The 12,000-nt window shown below is 41.3% G+C and overlaps 1 long non-coding RNA gene across 2 annotated transcripts; it reads right to left on the minus strand.

The window, feature by feature from the left end:
• Nucleotides 1–1,075: 1,075 nt before the first annotated feature.
• Nucleotides 1,076–5,436, minus strand: LOC123956991. 2 transcript variants are annotated; one of them, XR_006821690.1, is made up of 4 exons: nucleotides 5,119–5,436; nucleotides 4,454–4,561; nucleotides 3,789–3,840; nucleotides 1,076–2,947 (listed from the first exon to the last, which is right to left on the minus strand). It is a non-coding gene; the product is annotated as an uncharacterized LOC123956991 (long non-coding RNA). The 2 variants fall into 2 exon arrangements; XR_006821689.1 differs by having other exon boundaries at nucleotides 1,076–3,840.
• Between the last annotated feature and the right edge of the window lie 6,564 nt (nucleotides 5,437–12,000).

Here is a 12,000-nt window from a genome sequence, read left to right on the forward strand (position 1 = left end):
GGACTCCTGCTCCGCCCCTGTCCAGCCCTCTGGCCATCTGCCTAAGATCACCAGCTCCATTGTTTAAGCTCCCGGGACACTTACCCTTTTGTTTATCGCCTGCTCTGTTTTGGGTTTGTTTGCCTTTGGACTGTCTGCTTGGTTTGGACCTTTGCCCGCCTCACCTTGCTGTAAGCCAGTGGACTCTTATTTCATTATTAAAACCGTTGAACTGAACCTGCTCTACCTCGGTGTCTGTGTCTACTCCCTTCAGTTCCTCTTTCCTCGTTTGACAAACTGTGACAGAAGGTCTTTAGGGCATAATCTCTTTGCTTCATTAACTGATGTCCGGTGTCACTTAGCCACTGTATTTTTCTCTGTGGCTTTTAGCATTGTTTAATAAACTTGTCCACAATATGTCAAATGCTGGACATCATTACAGCGTTAATTTAATGTTGTAGAATCTCCTCCCAGCTAACTCATTTATTCATTTTCAAATTCAGGAATACTTGATACTAGACATTTCTTTGCAAGTTTTCTTACAATTAGTATCATATCACCACAAAATTATCTTTCTGTTGTTTCTGTTTTGCAAATACTAAATCTATTTGTGTTTGAGTATTCCTGGTTAGGCGAGTGAGCCCGTCAATCACATGATGGAAATCAAATTTTGATGTAAAATCAATGTTTGTTTTTTTTCTCTACAGTGTTTGTTCAACCATTTACAATACAATCTCCAAGGACAAGCGCCTCACAATTGCGTTTGAAGCTTTTAAAACAATTCTTCTAGATTCTCACAGAACATTACAGCAAAACCCCGGAGGGGGGAGGGGGAGGGGATATACACTAACAGAATACTGAATTCCATGCATGGGGACAAGAGAAATGGGATGGCAAGTCTGGAGAGTGGAGTGAAAGAACATGGCATGAGAGACAGGTCAGAAAGAAAGAGTTATACAGAGGGCTGAGGATGAGGACTGAGGACCAAACTCTGACACGAGTCTGTGAGCAGCACTCCCCCCCCCCCAGCACTCCCCCCCCCCTCCTCTACCCACAGCTCTCTCATTTTTAAAACACTTATATCCAGGGACGTCTATCATACTTAATCCTGCAATTATGTTTCACTAAGACACAAAAAATTCAAGATTGGAGCCGGGCAGCAGAGTTCTGATCTCATCACATCTGGACTTCAAATATTTAAGTGATCCCAGAAATTACATCTCTGCAGTGAGGAAATGACAGAAGAGCGCCCATGTTTCCTGTTTCTCTGCTGAATGTGAGCTAGCCCAAAAAGTATGTCCCACATGCACAGGGAAACAATCATTTGTCTGCACACTTCTAACAAGACATCATGAATCTCAGCCCTCTAGCCACTTCACAGGGCAACACCCCAATAGAGTTGCATCCTCCCTGGCACCCTCCCTCCTCCACCTCACATTAATCTATGTGTTTTCACCCTAGGTCATCCATTATTCATCCTAGTTTCTAGTTTCCCCTATTTATTGATAAACCATGCTAGCAGGCCTCTCATGCAGTCAACATCAAGTTCACGGGCATCTCGTTCAAGGTTTCATCCGGTGAGAGACCACCAAAGATGGGTGTGTAATTGAGGATGGTGAATGAACCTTCAGGTGATAAATACATAGGTACCCTGCTTCTTCCAGATGGCACCAGGGGACATGCATTAACGTCTTTGCACCTTGCTGTTACTGCCACTGGTCTACTGGAGCATCCTTTGCTGTAGTGAGCGCCTGTCGAGATCCGTTCACCCCTTGCCCCCCCCGTGATGTCACTACCACCCACTCTGCCCATACAGATTTATGCTTGTGCACATATGAAGGAGGTATTGACATTTAAATCAAGCAGAAGGATTAGCGAGAGCAGACAGCTGCTACTTAAGATAGACAGTTACATGCATAAAAAGTAGACATGTACAGACCTCCAGTATATACACGTCTGACAAATATTGGCGGCTCTAGTATCACTGCTGTGTGTCATGCTTCACATTGACAAATTTTCTTTAATACCTGTGATGCACATATGTATGAGGGGATAAATGACATTGCCTGATGGGAGGTTTAATAATGAGATGTAGCATTCATATGTAGTACATGACCTAATTTACAAGCTTTATGGCTGCTAGAAAGCAGAATAGCATTTGTCATGGGAGTGTCCATATTGCAACTGATCATTGGCGCTTTATATGTTCTGAAGAAATTGCTTTCCGTCCAGCTATCCAGACAGCTTATGCATATTTCATATAGTGTTGGCAGAAGTGGCTGGATAACCCTATAAATTGCCACTCACACATAGTTAAAAAGCAAAATCTACCCATAAAATGTCTTGGTGACAAAGTAACATTTTCGTTGGAAGGCCAACTATCTGGACAACCAGAGAACAGGTCTAAATAGTAACCTTGTCGCCTATAAATTACACTCATACTAATAATTTGCCAGTACTTGTTTTGAAATGTATACACTAAGCAGGAACATTTTACAAACACTTTACACTGCCTGGCACAATGGTAGTCACAATTATCTCTTTGTGACAACCGTACCACACACACACACACACCACACACACACACACACTGCTTTTTGACTAGAAAATAAATTACCAGTGAATTATTCAGCATAACAAATTAGTTATTCTATGGATCTAATTTCTAGGAGATGGGGATAGTGACATCCACAAATAGTGACATCCACATCCTGGTTTTAAAAAACAGTCCAAAGTCACATCCTGGACATTAGCATGCAAACATCACACAGGAATAATTAATCTTTGTCTTTAGGTTACCACTGTTCTAATAATGCCCAAAAGGAAGCCAGTCTTCCTAATAAAGTCAAAATGTATTTTGTGGCTGCCCAGAATCCTTTGTTGACTCAGAGGGCAAATCCAGCAGTCTCATTTGTTGATGTTATTGTGTGGCTTGGGAGAAAGCACAGGTGTGACAAAGAAGCTGATCCTAACATCAGGGGAGAGGAAAAACAGCACATCTGTTGTGGGTCACAGTGTTGTCAAGCAGACAGACCATATGGGCTGCTTCCACTCAGCACCAGCCATCTCTCAGCACCACTAATCTGACAGGAGTGACACCTCCGGAGAGGCTGTGAGCTATGTTTTAATGAACATTGTACGTTATTAAACTCATTATGTCTAGACTTTCCTTGCCACCAAGTCTCCTACAGCCTGCTCCTCTATTGTTTCTCTTACTCGCCCTGAATGCATATGAGTGAGCATGCGTGCATCTGTGTGCCTCTAACCTTAAGATAACAACACGCACAACATGTTCTGTTCTCAGTCTGTGCTACATTGGCTTCTTGCAAATGTTGGGGCATAGCCTAGCCTGGTTTTCTAGCACCTTTAGGCACCAAATGCAAATGTTGGCATTTCCTAAACAAGGTGCTAGATAGAAACAATGATAAGCAGATTAGTATTCATAAATAGTTGCACAAATCCTTATTTTATAACCTTTGCACATGCCATGTCAACCCTGACTGCTTCATTAGTGCATATATCATTTGATTGGTGTCATTAGACCCTTGATATGCAGCTATACATTAGAGAATCTAAGGGAGAAACAATTACCCATGTGGATTGGTCGGTTTTAGCTCCATTTCCTGGCATGTATAGATTTTTAAGTGGAACCGTGTTGCAATTATCTTTGCAAATTAAAAGACATTAGCAGGCGTCTTGGTAGTTGTGCAGGGGCATATAACTTCATTAGCCCAAAAGAGGGAATCAGCACTACCAAAGATGTAATTTATGCTGATGGATATTTCAGGAGTCATTTCAGTTGGACCCACCTCTTGTTGGACATGTGCTGCCTCACATATCAGGAAACAGACAGCCCTCTGTCTATGAAGAGAGAGAGATATGACATGATACAAGACAGGAAAACAAACAGGGGAAATGAGGAGTAAAGAAGGAATTCATGGTACAGCTGGATAGGTTCTTTTTCAGTCATCTATGTTGATTTACTTAGTTCCATAAAGTCTAGGCATTCTGGCCGCATAATTAAGCTCTTACCCTGATTGTTTACATAAATCTGGATATGGCTCATGATATTTCACACTGGGTGAACATTAACCCCCAGCCACAGCAACTGCGGTTCAAACTACACTGAAATAAAATCACTGAGGTTTCTATCACTTTCTATTTTTGCTGTTATGTATTAATTAATGCATTGATTTGAAAGATAACACTAGTTTCATCATATTTCACACATCAAACAGGGCTGTGTTTTGGGTAGCTGGAAGGAAAATCCCTTAGGATTTTTGTTCTACCGTCTAGATTTTTTTTTGTTGTTTTATTTTTGGTATAATACTCTTAAAGAAATTTAATTTTTCTGACTCCTTTTCAAATTAGAAAACTAGAATGATATGGTCTATAAAAAGCTATAAATTTTGAGTCAAATGTCTAAATGAGCTTTAATGATGGGGGCCATGATCAAGTTCTGCTTTGTTCTTACCTTTTACCCCTTTGTCTGTACACCGGAGTAAGAACTAGCAGCTCCTGGCGTTTCAAGCAGCTCCTATGTGCTGTTGGGACTGTGAGCTCTGATCGCTTCCTCTCAGACCTGCAGTTGGGTAATCAAAAAGAATCCTTGAAATTCCTCAACCGATCACACAAAAGCTCCTGTTACACAGCTCTAAGGCATAGAAATACAGATCTCTGATTTTGCTGTCCTTTTGTTTCCTTGTTAGCCATGAGAGTGTCGAAAAAATTCAACGTGTGTATCAGAACAAAATATCTTATATACACAACATTATTTTAAAAAAAAGACAAGAGGGAAATCTGCTGGGACCATTTGTCATTTACATTACTATGTAGAGACTACTCCAATGCAAAAACCTTTTTGGCAGCATATAATAGCATACCTACTCTACAGTATCTCTACGTCTTGAATTGTGTGATATATTCATAATCTGATTGATTTCTTCTATCTCAGAGTGGAAAGTATTAAGCTGGCCGCAGCCTTCAGCTTTATAACCAGGAATGTACTTGTAAGTTCAAGGCAGATCTTCAGGTTTCAAGATACGCATTTGTTAGTTGTGCTTTTGTTGATGTTGAAAGCCTGTGTGAGCTTTCTTGACTGCCCATTAGATATAGCTGATACAAGTCAAAAACAATTACAGTGTCTTTGTTGTAGCGTAAGGAATTCTAGGACCTAAGTGCAAAACACGGACAGGGAGAGGAAGTAAAAAGTTGCTGTCCAATTTCTTGACAACAGCTAAGAACGTGCAAAATACAGAGTCTTGCTTCTAGTTCTTCTGCGAGGTTGGAAAATGGCGAGAGCTGTGCAAGAAGCTGAGCACACTGGAAAAGGAACCAAGGCAGGGAGGCACAGTTCTCCAAGGGTGGCGAGAATCTGGAGCATAGACAAAAAAAATTACGATCAAAACCAAAAATGTCTCAGAGAAGCAAAAATCACTCGCTAGTTTGGTAGGCGCCACAATGCAATACCACGATTGATAACAATCTGGTAAAGGCTGGAGTTAAGGACTGCGCTTTAAATGCAGGGAGCTTGATTATGGGAATGAGCCTCAGGTGTACAGGTGATCACAGGTGCAGAGAAGATTGGTCAGAGGACAGCTGGAGCGCCATGCCCAGACACACACATATGCACAGACACAGAGAAGACAGAAAGGGGAAAACAAAACAGAAACACCAAGGAGAGGGAGAAACACAGCAGAAACACCAAGGAGAGGGAGAGCGGTACCACTGACTGTAACAGTTGCTGAGTGCTGGGCATAATGATATTACAAGGCACAAGGTAAATTTAATCATAATATTATAACAGGGTTGTGTGAAGTTTGTAGTTCCCTTCTGCTGCAAAGCAATCAGTATTACAAACAGTGGTAACAATCACAAAATGTTAAATAAACTATATTTTATGTAGCAGTGCAGTAAAATTTGACAAGAACTTGGCACAGGAATTTAGCCTTCTTAAGTTTTCTTAAGAAATACAGCTATTTCTGAGCTTTCTTCACCAGCATGGAGATGTGAGATGACCATGTCAGGTTCTCTGTGATGCTGATTCCCAGGAACCTAAAAATGTTCACCTACTCCACCTCAACTCCACTGACGTAGACAGGAGTGTGTGTCTTTGTCTGTTTTCAACAATCAGCTCCTTGGTTTTGCTGACATTGAGCAGTAGGTTGTTCTCTGTGCAGCACAGATTATTGATTTCCTCCCAATATGAAGTCTCATTTGAAATCTGACCGATGATGGAAATGTCGTCTGCAAACTTCAGTTCGAGTTCTCTCGATATCAAGGGATGCAGTCATGGGTGTACAGCGTACACAGCGTTTTGATAAACAGCCAAGATGAAGGTGCTTTCAACCTGAACATTATATTATTACATTATATATTATTATATTTTTGAGGCTGTAAATGTGCTTTATAACCATGTAACAGCACATAAGCTCTCTAATTACCTTAAAGTATTGTGTCATTTAGATCTACCTCCACCCCTTTTAAGGTCATGGCTTCCACTACTATTTTCTTGCATTTACTTCAATCACAATCACAGTGTAGGCTGGACAAGCCCCCAATTTATTATGCCCGGCTCGCAGGATACAACAAAAAAGTAAGATCTAACAATAATCCAATGAAATGTTTTAAGACAAATAACATGATGTGTGCAATTATTAATGTGTGTTGCATGTTGTCAGTGTATAAAGAAAACAAGAATGGCAGCATGATAGAGTAGTGTGGAAGGCTGAGGAACAAGTCCTTAAATGATCTATCCCAGTTCAGTGCCATCAGTTATGTCCTGCAGTTGGAGAGGTTGACATTGTTAGCTGTTGCTTCAACTTGTGATTTATTCCACACGGTACCTCCTTACCATACTCCATATGATACAATACGTGTGTTGGCTTGGGGGTAACAGACAGAGTGCTGAGGATTGAACCCCATGACAGAGAGAGAGTAAATGCTAGACTCCCCACCCCTATGAATAATGTGGGACAAACACAACACACACATCAGCAGGTGATGAAAAACATCAATAGAAAGTAACATGTAGTGCTCCATGGACAAAATATACAAAACAAACAAGAGCAAACAACTAGTGCAAAGTAGTGCACAGAATGAAGCAGCTAATAAAGCAGCACAAAGCAGGATGCCACAGACACTATTGGAATGTAATCAAGTGGGAACCTCCTGGTCTGAATTTTGAAGCCATGCGGAAGAGACTTAAACCTGCATTCTGTCTAATGGCCAGCAGGGGGAAGCTCCTCTGGTTGCAAAAAGAAGTCCAGTTCCATTAGAAATAATGGTAAAATGACGTTACTTCTCACCTGATTAAATCCCTCAGTAAACACTTTCCTAATGAGTTTATGGTCTTAATCATTAGTTTCTTGTCTTCTTCAGTACAGCATGATATTCATTTAGTAAATTATGGTCCCATTTAGATAAAAAATACACGATAAAGCAGCGTTTGCTTTAGGGCGGTACTACCCTGTTGTGCGAGTGAATGTGTCCACGGCACTGTGTAAATTTAACCAGTGCTGTTGAACAAGCTTATTAGGAGTCGGCTGTTCATTTTCCCGACAAGTATGTTTTGTTTGTTTTTAGCTGTTTTTAGATAGCCAAAATTAGCATCCCGGACAAAATCACAGTTAATGTGAATTACAGCTGTAGCTAGCTAACCAAGCTTGCTACCACTGCCGTCTCATCCAAATATGGGTATGTCCGGTATGACTGGTTGCAAAAAATCAACATGGCGGCAGCCTATCGTCCGAACTTCTGGCTTCGACGCGGCAGTCCATACCATCCGTGCACAACATCCACCTCCCTGAGACTATTGTGCAGTACAAGAACATTGCACATCTTAGACTGGAAAAAAAAGTTGCACAATCAATTAACTCCAAAACATAGTTGGCAAAACCATTTAGAACATTTTGTTATGACCAGTTCAACAACAAAAAAAAAGTTTATTGTTTTATTTAAATCTCTAAATCTATTTCTATGGGCCTGAAGATAAAAAAAATCTACTAATTAAAAAAAACAAAAAATGAAAGTCTGAAAAAGTACACACAATTTTGAATGGCAAAATTGTGCTTTCTCTGCTGCGTAATCTGTTTCTTGTGACCCCATGTGGTCGTCCTGACCGTCAGGTTGGGAACCACTGCTCTCAGTTATGAGGCAGCCTGCACTTTTTCATTTATTTTGCTTATCCCAGCATGCACTGAACAAATGGCACTTTTTGAATATTTCACCAAGACGTAGATAAATACAATACTGCCACCAGGTTCTAACCATTGTAATGATATTTGGTTGATGGTATCGGCTCTTCTGCTATACTAATACATTCTGGTGTTATTGGCATCACAATAAGACAGGCTAGAATTTTGTTCCTGGGGAAAAAAAGAAAGCTAGAGCAATAAAAAGACAGAGACAGACTGTAGAAGGTGAAGGGACTGTTTTCTTTAGATGGACAAAGGAGGAGAGGATGTGTGCGGCAGTAAGAGAGCAAAATGCTTCATAGCCTCAGGGCTGTGCACTGCTGAAAGAGACAGCCTAATGGAGGGTCCCTGTGAGGAGTGTTGACAGTATATTTGCTTCAACCCAGTCAGCAGCTCTCCATACAACTACTGAAAACAGGTGCACTGTAAAATCAGAACAAGAGAGGATGTTGTACTTGCAAATGTACACCTCCTAATTAAAGGTAAATATACATCTTTAATGAGACTGAGTGGTCTCATTTTCACCTCCTGTAGAAGTGCATAATGTCCTTACTGCATTAATTATTGGCAGCAAAACAGCAGGAGAGAAACAGTGAGACAATGGCAGTGTAAGTAAATTTCTCCAGTATTAGAAAGCTAACATTTGGTTCCTACTTTTACGTACTTAGTGGTAGTGAGGTTTCATAAACAGCAATAGTTTATGTTTATTCCCCAGTGCAGAGCTCTGAGAATGTATCTGATCTTTGACATAAGCCATTTTTGTTTGAAGTATTTAGAATGTGGGTCACATAGTGGAGCAGTAACCTTGGAATTTGGGGAGAAAAGAAAGGGCTCTTTGATGCTGAAATTCACAACATGACCACTGCATGGGGGAGGATTCATCTGTTAGACATTTACATCCATAATGCATGAAAATTAAAATAATGTCTGAATGATTTCCTGTAAGATGTTATTTGAGATGGCAAAATTAATATCCCTCTCCGTAAATACACATCAGAGATATGCTTGGTGAAATCTTCATAAGTGTATAAAAGTTGAGCGGCCACATTCTGCCTGACAGGTACACAGCCACAGCTAACCGATGAGAAATAATGCAACGTTTTTGGAACCCAAAAGCATTTTGTCCTCCCAAGGCAGACCTGCCTCGGGAGTAAGTGTGCACTGCAAGATAGTGACTGCAGTTCCTTAAAGGCCACTGTAGCAATATTTTTAAGAAGAGCTTTCTATTTTAAGCAAACCACCACTGAGCTAGGCTGCATGCTAGTCAGTGCTGGATGTTATATATAATATATACAAGAATATGAGAACACTCCTACTCTGAGCTCTGTCACTACACTTTAACTATTTTCCTCCCCACTTTGCTGCTTAAAAGAAAATATTTCGCAGTTTTTAAGAAAGCAATGGAAAGAGTGCAAGAAGGAGACAATCCGTCTTGAAGGGGGCAAGAATACCCAGGCTGAGAGATAAAGCTGTATTATAGGGTCGACTAGACCATCCACCCAGGAATCGGGGGTAACTGGGGCCAGGTGGGTCACTACGGTGTTAGCCAGGGTTGATGCATTAACTGACTTGATGTTCCTGAATGTGATGTATTGTTTGAGTTGTTGCTTAGGCAGAAGGACAGGAACATAGAAAAGGATGGCGCTGTGGTCAGATACAGCTAGGTCGATGCATTGCAGCTGGGAGGTGGTGGTACCAGTGGAACACACCAGATCCAGTGTGTGACCTTTGACATGCTGAATGATAGTCCAATAGTGACAGGAATTTAGTGGCAAAGGGACAGCTGTTTGAGTCCACATAGATATTGAAGTCCCTGAGCAGGAGTGTGGATGGAGACATGGAGCAGCTGGAGATGAGTAACTCTGATAGCGGAGGTTTTTGGGGGGTGGTATACAAGGACCACCTGGAGCTGTGCAGACCCAGCCAATGTAAAAAGAAGACAGTCGAATGAGGTGACGTTAGGCACTGGAATTTTTTTTCACTGGGATGTCAGCTCAATGTATCACAGCCAGCCCACCACCACGGCCCATGGAGCGAGGCTTCTGTTTGTACAAATACCCAAGGGAGTGGCTTGGTTGAGTGTCATGAAATCCTGCTGATTTTGCCATGTTTTCCCTGTCAATAATGATGTAACGTGCAAGTAGTGCTTTGTTATTTAGGTAATCAGTGTTCAATAACATGAACATTCCTATCCTGTTTGTTAGTGCAGGGGCAGGCAATGTAGAAGGGTGGCATCAACACAGACCAGGGGCCTCAGATTGACAGAACGCATGTGTGGTTTGTCGTGATGACGGTGTTGCAGTGTGACAGAGCGCCTGTCAGCCAGGGGTGCGTTTCCCAAAAGCATCGTTGCTAACTACGGCAGCAACTTCCTTGGTTGGAACTATGCAGTTGCGATGCATCTGTTTCCCAAAACCCTAGTTCAAACTATGGAGCTAACTAAGTTGGTAACTTACATGGTATGAACCATCGTTAAGCAACGTAGGTGTTCCCTGAAACCATAGTTCTGACGAACGTTTGCACCAACTGTCGTTAAGTTGCATAGTTCGAACCACAGCTCCTGACCCGTGGTTAGAAGCTTACGTCTACTACATCACAGATAGCAGTAAATGCAATGTTAGGAGGTGGATTTAATGCGTTTTAAGCAGGGAATGTTAGATAATCCTGATGTACATACATATTTAAGGTGAAGGTTTTTTTTGAAGTTCTTTTAAATCTATTTGTCGGGTCATGGGTAGGATTGCATTGATTCAGTACTATGTAAGTTAGTGTAGACCATCTACAAACAGCAAGTGTTTTTCTCACAGATTACCCATCTGTTCACGATAACCTGATTTAATATTACTCACCCAATACAAAGCTTAAAGGACAAAACGGAGAATGTAAAGACAAAACTTAGAATATTACCTTCATGTATACATTTCTAAGCCTATGAGGAAGATGGGTGTTCTCTAGTCTTCACTACAAACATAAATATAAAAAAGGACAGCATAAAATTCATGTAAGTACTGTAATTTATAAATCACTGATAAGTGACAAACTAAGTTAGTTCAAACCACGGTGCTACCAATGAGGTACAACCGTTTTGGGAAATGGTTGTACTTCAGATGTTGGTTAGTTTAACGATGCATCGTAACAAGGTAGTTCAATGCTACATTCCGTGGTTGTACGGGAAACGCACCCCAGAACAGTTGGGATAGCATGACCCATGTTAACAAACTTACTTCGGTTGCCCCTATGTACATAGCGGGGGCGACGCAGGAGTCTGAGAGACTTATTGGCCTCAAGGCAATTTGGGATGACGTGACAGTAGACGAGGAAGCACCAGCTAGCTTTGCTACCGAAGCCACAGGCCGGAGAGGTGGCATCTAACATTAACCACATCAACAGAATTGCAGTGAAGGCGAGGCAGAATAGTCAATATAATCCAGATATCTTGGCAGAGAGTTATCCCAATTTGTTTCACCGTGGTGGATCACTAGCCGCCAGACACCTTGTTTAGATGTCTGTTGGTAACCAAGCTGTCATAGCATTAGCAGCTGCATTTTTGATAGATAGATAATAGATAGATCTGAGCAGAAGAAAGAGGAATGCCCAAGAAGTTCTGGCAATGACTTGAGTGAGGGAGAATTGTTTCAGGGAGAGATAACATCGACCATGTGTGTGTGAGAGAGAGAGAGAGAGAGAGAGAGAGAGAGAGAGAGAGTGCTCTGTTTCTTTAATCCCATAGCGTAGGCTAACTAAAACAAGTCATTAGCCTAACCAAAACGCTATTTCCAGTAGTGTAAGTAAAACAACACATTATTATGCAGAGTGATTGGAGTGA

Source organism: Micropterus dolomieu, linkage group LG18, assembly GCF_021292245.1.
Source record: "Micropterus dolomieu isolate WLL.071019.BEF.003 ecotype Adirondacks linkage group LG18, ASM2129224v1, whole genome shotgun sequence".
NCBI classification, from domain to species: domain Eukaryota; kingdom Metazoa; phylum Chordata; class Actinopteri; order Centrarchiformes; family Centrarchidae; genus Micropterus; species Micropterus dolomieu.